The 8826-nt window shown below is 35.3% G+C and overlaps 1 protein-coding gene across 4 annotated transcripts in view; it reads left to right on the top strand.

Annotated features, from left to right (window-relative positions):
* Nucleotides 1-6602: 6602 nt before the first annotated feature.
* LOC136836047 (transcription initiation factor TFIID subunit 3-like) overlaps nt 6603-8826 on the top strand; it is a 37459-nt gene continuing 35235 nt past the window's right edge. For 3 of the 4 annotated variants that reach the window (XR_010852336.1, XM_067099932.1, XM_067099933.1), the window contains exon 1: nt 6605-6699. The gene's annotated coding sequence lies outside the window, so the exon portion shown is untranslated. Of the gene's footprint in view, nt 6700-8826 lie in introns of all 4 variants that reach the window. The other variant, XM_067099935.1, reaches the window with a different exon arrangement.

Consider the following 8826-nt stretch of genomic DNA (forward strand, 5'->3'; position numbering starts at 1 on the left):
ATTCAAAGAGTATTTTTTACAAACAATGCTTCAAGAGTCTGTTCGTAAATGTATTCTAACCATTTAACATCTTTCAGTCATTGCAAAAGAGCCTGGTATTGCAGGAGTTTAGGCATTTATAAGCTTAATCGCTTGTTTAAATACCACTTCTGAAACTGACACTTTCTATGGGTGATTTCATCCCTCGAGGAGGGTGAAACTACTTAGCTGAGATTGTTCATCTGCTGCAGTGACTGGTGACCAATCTTGGTGCATAAGCAATCAGCTGTCAGTGAAGGCAAGGACGTTTCACTCATCTTAGCACATAAGCAATCATCTGTCAGTGAAGACAAGAAGGGCATTTCACTTACCCACTGCCCTCAGTTGTCATCTTCTTGGTGTCATAGCAGAGGATTGTATCACTGGACTATGCTGTTTGTCCTCTTCGTTATAAGGGGTTTTATCTCATTAGGGTGCCCTTTCTCCTGATTGGGGCATGTTAAAAATCTTAGTTGATCAATCATGCCAAGTCTTAGTGGTGTAAAAGAGCTACCCTGACCTATTCAAAGTGGTAGGTGCCAAGCAACCTTGGTCATTAATATGATAAGCCGCCATTCCTTTATACACGAATGCTACCTCTGTCTGTTCACCTATTGGGAAGGGACGGGCTCAAGAAGTTTTCATTGTCAGTCTGATGGCAGGAAAGGTGGCTATGTTTTAAGTGATTTCCGACTCCCAGATGGACCTCAGGTGGAAAGATGAGAACTTAAGAAGTGTACTGCCGTTTTTCTGTTCTCCTTTATCACGTCATAAATAAAAGTAAGTATACCTTAGTTTTACCAGACCACTGAGCTGATTAACAGCTCTCCTAGGGCTGGCCCGAAGGATTAGACTTATTTTACGTGGCTACCAATTGGTTACTTAGCAACAGGGACCTACAACTTATTGTGGAATCCGAACCACAGTATAGCGAGAAATTTCTATCACCAAAATAAATTCCTCTAACTCTTCATCAGCCAGTCGCGGAATGAACTCCGGCCCATCGAATGACAGTCTGAAGCTCAACCGACTCAGCCAAGAAGGGCTATCACGTCATAAATGCTGCCCCCACATCTGTAATCACGTCATAAATGCTGCCCCCACATCTGTACTTTATAAATTTATTATTAAGATTTCGTTAATAATTTTGTTAATACAGAGGAAATAAGGAATTAAAAGCTGAATACTCATAACAGATTGCTGGTTAATGTCACAGACACCCAAGGCTTTGTTACCTATGTGGAAGCCTTCGTAATCTTTTCTTATGCAAAACGTGATTGAAAATACAAAGCTCATTCTGGGGTAGGATGTTACTGTATGGGCACCAATGCCCACACAAACACGCACACACATACACACACACACACACACACACACACATATATATATATATATATATATATATATATATATATATATATATATATATATATATATATATATATATATATATATACTGTATATATATATTATATTATATATATATATATATATATATATATATATATATATATATATATATATTTATCTATTTATGTACATATGTATATATAGTATATACATATATGTATATATAGATTTATATATATATATCCATACACATTATATATTTATATGTAAATACATCAATCAGCAGTACTAATGATTATGCCCCAAGGGTCCCAGAGAGCGGACGAAATTGGCAGTAACTTTTCAGACGTAATTTTAAAGAAGATTAGCAGCTGTAATTCTCGAAGCTCAGCAGGAGCTTAATGAACACATACTCTAATTGCTTGCGATTTAGCAGTTGCTGCTTGCAGGATGTAATTGTGTGCTCCGACAACGAAATATGACGGTGGTGGTTTTACCTAATGTGTAAAAGCCTTATATATAATAATGTATATATATATATATATATATATATATATATATATATATATATATATATATATATATATATATATATATATATATATATATATATATATATTATATAGTATATATGTACATATATACATATGTATATTATATATACATATATACATACATCCCTTTTATACTGGAATTTCAACTACAGCTCCGGAGCAGTGTCATCACAGACTTAACACGACACATAACACAGTGAAGCCTTAGCAACAAAGCTGTAGCTCCCAAGGTATGACCCTGTGGCGAGTGAAAGTGTGTTTCTTTGCTTTTGGTTATCGTTCTTTTATGTGAAATAATAATAAAATAATAATAATAGTAGTGAAGAACTCCACAGTGGTAAATATAGTAGAAATATATTCCTAATATGTAAATACATATTAGAAATATATTTTTGAGAAGGAGACTCGAGCAGGTTCTCGGAAACTCTCGTTTGTATATATTTTTCTAATCTGTATTTACACTTACACCACTGTGGATTTCTACACCATTTTAGTGACTCAAGCTATCATGAGATATATAATAATAATAATAATAATAATAATAATAATAATAATAATAATAATAATAATAATAATTTATAATAATAATAATAATAATAAATTATTATAATAATAATATGTGCTTGAATGCCTGTGCGTTATATACAATAATTTGTTAGCGTTGATAATAATGTTCCTTGATTGTTTTTTCTTTGTTTGCACTAGATTTCTTTTTATCTATTTCCTTAATTCTCATATCTAAATATACGCGTATCTAAAGGAACATGCATCATTATCATCCAAAATACAGTGAAATGTCTTTTTGACGAAAACGTTCACGAGCGGACACCCGAAATAAGAACAGGAAAATGCAAATACAAGAAAGTGAAACAAATTTTTAATGTAAATAAGAAAAAAAAAAATTGCAGGAGACCTCTCCAGGTGTGAGCAAGGATTTCGCGCTAAAAGAAAACTGAAGTAATGAACTCAGAATGTTCTAGCGTGTGCCATGCAGAGAAATGTAGTACGGGGTAAGACGGCAGACTTTTAAATACAGTCCTTACCGAGTGCAGAACACTTGAGCGGAAGGAAAGTACTTGTTCAAGAAGCCTTTGGAAGAATCATTGTTCCAGAGAGTTTCGAAAGACAAGGCAAAATGAGGTGACTTGGAGGTAGACAAAATTTTTTTCAGAAATGAAAAATGGAATTAGGTTATTTGCGATGCAAATGGTTTTAATTTTATTCGATGAGAAACGGTGCAGAAAGCACGGCTTATCACCTGCTTCTGTTAACGATATGCAATACTCACAAGTAAACTGACCAATTCATTACGCCCAGTGCATCACTCGCCGCTACCACCTAGAGAACTCACATTACCTGGATGCAAGGCCTACCCTTGACAACACATCCGTTATTCACTATGCTCATTCTAATGTTAATAAACAACTTGGAAATATTACTGTAAGTACGGTTTGATATAGATGTTTTATAGCCCTTCCAGTCTTAATTCATAATAGAAGTGGCGTTCCGTTAAGTTGAGGGTTTTAAAGGGTGCATTTATATCCTTCATAAGAAGCAAATAGGTACTGGAGAACAGTCCTAAAGTTGTTGCTCATAATACGCTATTGTCACATTTTCTGGAAAACCTGAGCCATTGCAGTCCTGTAAAAATCCTAGGCCACTTACTATTACCAGTAACGGAAGACTTTCAGGAAAGGAAACGGGTTAGATAACTAAAACCAAGTACCCAAAATATCTCGCGTAACAAATTGAATAAGCACACATACATTAAGTGACTGCATAGGTGGCACCGTCTATCAAATGGGGTAATTTTCATATTCGAGTGTCCACTGGGAATTCCCTTGGTTCAAAATGTACGAACCTCCTTAAGATAGGCTTTAGTATTTGCAAAGGGTACTCACCACGATAAAAAAAAAGCTTATTCTTTCCACATCTGAGGGATTTTAAACTTCACAAAATGCGCAGGAAACAAGAAGGATACTTTATAATCAGAATTTTGCATGTGATCTGAAAAACCGTGGTAATGACAGGCATGGGGAGATTGGCTGTGGTAAACAATGAATAACAGCAGATGACCAAAACAAATATAATTAGTTGTTCGTAGAATATACTGTGTCTCAAATGAAGGTCAGTTAGATTTCCGGGCGTGGAGTTAACTCCTACAATAGAAAGCAATGCACACACACACACGCACAAACCACACACACACACAAAGGTTCTTCTCGGGATGCACGAGTGTATGGAATGGCAATGAGCAGGGTACGAAGTATTTTGTTTCTCGCAACTCATCCTTCTGTCAAAGATGAAGGAAGCCCATATTTTTTGTGGTCTCTCATTCTTTGTAAACGGAAAGAATATTAGTAGTTGTTTTATGCTCTTTTCGTACTCACCTTCGTCTTCAAGGCTGCTTAGCTTTTGCGCAGGTAATCCGTTGACAGAGTTGTACACAAGAAGTGCTTTTACTGATGGCTAATGCCGTTACGAAAGAATGACTTGACTTCATAGTTGACGTAAGAGCGACTGTCTGGCATGATGAAACTGGGGTGCTACTTTCTACCTTTTTTTTCAGTTTGTCCATCCAATATCTGTTTATGTTTGTATTTTTGTTTACGTGTCCTTCCAGTTTATCTCTGTAAATTTAGTCATCCAGCTATCGACTAATACCAAAGTCTTATCACTAATATATTAATCATTTTACCTTATATGTATGATTTACTCGTAAATAATGTTTTTATTCTATGTACTTATTCTTGACTCTCTGTTTTTGTGAGAAAGAGGCCAGTTTCTACACGCTGCTTTCATGGTCGTTTAGTATGAAGCAGCTTTCTTTCTTTCTTACTTGATTCTTTTTGTTTTTGTCATTTTCTTTTCTTTTAAAGAGGTGGGCGTATAAAGACGCTTAGAAATGATTTTCAAGTATCATTTAAAAATTTCTCCTTCGCATATTGGGAACGCGTGTTTTTATGCCCTGTCAAAAATACTGAGGTACTTTCTGGAAATTTGGAAAAAGTTGTCATTCTTTTTTTAATGTGAATTGAGAACTTACTTCCCCTGGTGTTTCTAGAGCATCAGTATTATCCGTGTTTTAAAAGTAAAGTTTGTTATCACCCATGGACTCAAAACCTATGAAAATTGTCTCCTTCCAATTTGCTCCCGTTTCAGATCTTCAGTTTCAGATGTGAATCTTAGGAAGAAGGTCTATTAATATAGCTTTTGTTTTATCTTGCCAAGATAGATTTGAACTCCAGTGCTCTCTTATTGTAATTCTTACTATTGAGTTTAGTTTACGCCACCTTGAAGAACTCTCATATAGTTGATTGCTGTCAGTCGCGTTTTCATTTTCCTCAGCAGCATTATCATTCATCATGAAGGTTAAAATGTTTTGTTGGCTTCCCTCACTCTTAAGAAAATTGACTCCTAGTGAAGCACAGGAAGAGAAATAAAAAGGCGTCCACACTTACCATGGCCACTGGGAGATCTACATTTATGGGCTTTTGGAAGTCATGATCTGTCGAAAAAAAAGCAATCATAGAGATTAAGTATTCGTAGAAATAAATCATAAAGCAGATCTGCAATCGTTGCTTAGGCTACGCAGAACAGCACTTAGACAAAACAAGACTTTATTTATAACGGTGACTGAGGTAGATTTACTGGGATATTGCCTGATCAGAACCTGTTTTTTCAAGGTGACGGTGAACATCTACATCCAATAGCACTGAAACCCTAGGTAGCTGCCAAGTAGCATGGCCTTCACCCTGTCACTGTTAGTTTCAGTGATACTGGTTGCGAAAATTTACTGTCAGCTCCAAGAAAACAGGATAAGAAGGGAGCCGTGCTGAAGAGAAGGAACCAGAAGAATTCATACGTGAGGCATGAATAAATCTTGAAGAAATGGAATAAAAAAATTTCTAGGAAAAGTATGTTCTCGCCGGCGTAGTAAATGCAACGTTGGGTACAAAGCACCTGTGGAGGTTTTTTCCGTTTTTTTTTAATCTTTTTTAGTGACCTCTTTATATTTTCTCATTTACAAAACATCACCGTGAGGCTTCGTTATATCTGTGAAAAGTAATTTTCATCTGGGTATCTCGTGACAGACCAGTTATTGTAAGACACCGAGAAAAGAGCATTACCACTTCATTTCTCTCTCTCTCTCTCTCTCTCTCTCTCTCTCTCTCTCTCTCTCTCTCTCTCTCTCTCTCTCTCTCTCTCTCTCTCGCTCTCCCTTGGGTGTTTGTATGGTTTCGTCCCCCCCGAACAAGCAAGTTTTACTCGAACAAGTGAGAGCTCTGGATCCTGACTTTAGTCTTGACGAACCTGTGGTCACTGTTCTCACGTAGGGAGTGGAAAGGTGAATTTTGATCGGTAATTTGATTAAATGATTGATTGATGTCAAACAGCGGTGTAACTGGATCGTTACTTTGTGTTCTGTAGTTGTGAAAAGGTTGTGAAAAGGTTTAATTTGGTGAGAGGGAAATGGTCGTGATATTTTCAGGGAATCTGTAGACCAGAGGATGTTAGAAAATTGAAAATGGGCCAAGGAATAATTGTTTTTCAGCGTTAGTGTAGTGAATCTTTCAACGCAGAGAAATATTTTATGAGTGTGCTGTTTATAAAGTCATTTGAGTTGAGATTTTCTGTATGAAAAAGACGGTAATATAATGTTTTCCTCTTATTTTTGATACAGGCAACTGAATAATTCAGCCAGTGAATTAATCAAAGATTGTCAACTTTGCAAGTGGATACTAAACATAGTTTAGGCTATTTTGAAACAGTTCGGGTAAGTTTTATTGAATACCTTTTGTAAAGATATATCCATTATATACTCCATATATACATATATATATATACTGTATATATATACACATATATGTATGTATATATATGCTTAAAATCACAATTACACGTGATCTACATAATGTGCAGGTGTACCACAGCGTACATAAAATACTGGGTACTTGTCTTGGGTATTAAGATGATACAAGTGAGTTACATCTGCCTGCATATTATATATATATATATATATATATATATATATATATATATATATATATATATATATATATATATATATATATATACAAATATATATATATATATATATTTATATATATATATATATATATATATATATATGTAATAATATATATATATACATATATATATATATATATATATATACAGTATATATATATATATATATATATATATATATATATATATATATATATATATATATATATATCATAATTAAAGAATCTGGAATCTAAACCATCCCGTCTTATCGAAGACAACACGTATGATATACACTTATACATTGAAGCGAATTGCATTACTTGCAGAGACTATCTTTTTACCTTAGGCTTTGAATCAGTCTATACTTCTTTTTCTCTTCAGGCAATCTTCTCAGGAATAGATTAATTATCCATGTTGGACTGTCACTCGATGGGCCGGAGTTCAATTCCCCGGCCGGCTGGTGAAGAGTTAGAGGAATTTATTTCTGGTGACAGAAATTCATTCCTCGCTATAATGTGGTTCGGATTCCACAATAAGCTGTAGGTCCAGTTGCTAAGTAACCAATTGGTTCTTAGCCACGTAAAATAAGTCTAATCCTTCGGGCCAGCCCTAGGAGAGCTGTTAATCAGCTCAGTGGTCTGGTAAAACTAAGCTATACTTAACTTTTTTTCTTTCCATTTACTTCTTGCAGTCGAATGACCTTTTCCTCGCCCATCAGTGCATAATTTGATCGGTAATTGTCTCTTGTTATTTACTTTCTTTTCTGTTCTCTTCATTTGTCGTAGCCTCATTACATACGAAACTTGACAACATTATCAGTCCTCTAATTAATTAACACTCAGCTGTTCCTAAAGATTTTAGATTGTCCTTTCAGTAAAAGTAGGAAATCTTCTCTGACAACCTTTCAGTAAAAGTAGGAAATCTTCTCTGACAACCTTTCAGTAAAGGTAGGAAATCTTCGCTGACAACTTTTCAGTAAAAGTAGGAAATCTACTCTGACAACCTTTCAGTAAAAGTAGGAAATCTACTTTGACAACCTGTCAGTAAAAGTAGGAAATCTTCTCTGACAACCTTCCAGTAAAAGTAGGAAATCTACTTTGACAACCTTTCAGTGAAAGTAGGAAATCTTCTCTGACAACCTTTCAGTAAAAGTAGGAAATCTACTTTGACAGCCTTTCAGTAAAAGTAGGAAATCTTCTCTGACAACCTTTCAGTAAAAGTAGGAAATCTACTTTGACAGCCTTTCAGTAAAAGTAGGAAATCTTCGCTGACAACCTTTCAGTAAAAGTATGAAATCTCTAACAGAGATGAAAATACCCTTGTTCTATTCCTCTTCCAGCCTGCCTTTGTTTAAGTTCTCCATCTAACTCACAAAAGAAGGTCTAGCGATTTAAATGGAAGCTACCTTTCTGTCTCCATAATCTAATCTTCCTCTATGTACGATGCTGAACAGCTACTTTCCTTACATCATAGGCGTCACATTTGTATTTTCCAGGATACAAAAAAGAGTAAGGTGACGTCAGTGTGAGGCAATGGGCCTCCCTATTTTTCAGTCACCTGTCCCTTGAGCATAAAAGGGGGTCAGTCATCATCTCAGGTATCTGTCTGATACACACGTCAGACAGCCTCTTCATTCGTTGCAGTCAGCAATCCTCAGTATTATTGAGTCATACGACGAGCTGCACTCCCTCTTCGACTGAGAGAGATTGCTTTGGCGTTCACGCTGTGCTTTCGTTTTCCTTATTCCTCTAAAGATTTGTTTTTTTTTCGAAGTTCTGATGGTTCATTTTCTGAATTTTGGTCATTCCTTCCATTTCTACTTTCCTCAGGTTGCTGGATCCATGGACTTCTGTATTGCAAAAAGAATATATATATATATATATATATATAT

The sequence above is a fragment of the Macrobrachium rosenbergii genome, chromosome 56 (assembly GCF_040412425.1).
Source record: "Macrobrachium rosenbergii isolate ZJJX-2024 chromosome 56, ASM4041242v1, whole genome shotgun sequence".
Lineage (NCBI taxonomy): Eukaryota > Metazoa > Arthropoda > Malacostraca > Decapoda > Palaemonidae > Macrobrachium > Macrobrachium rosenbergii.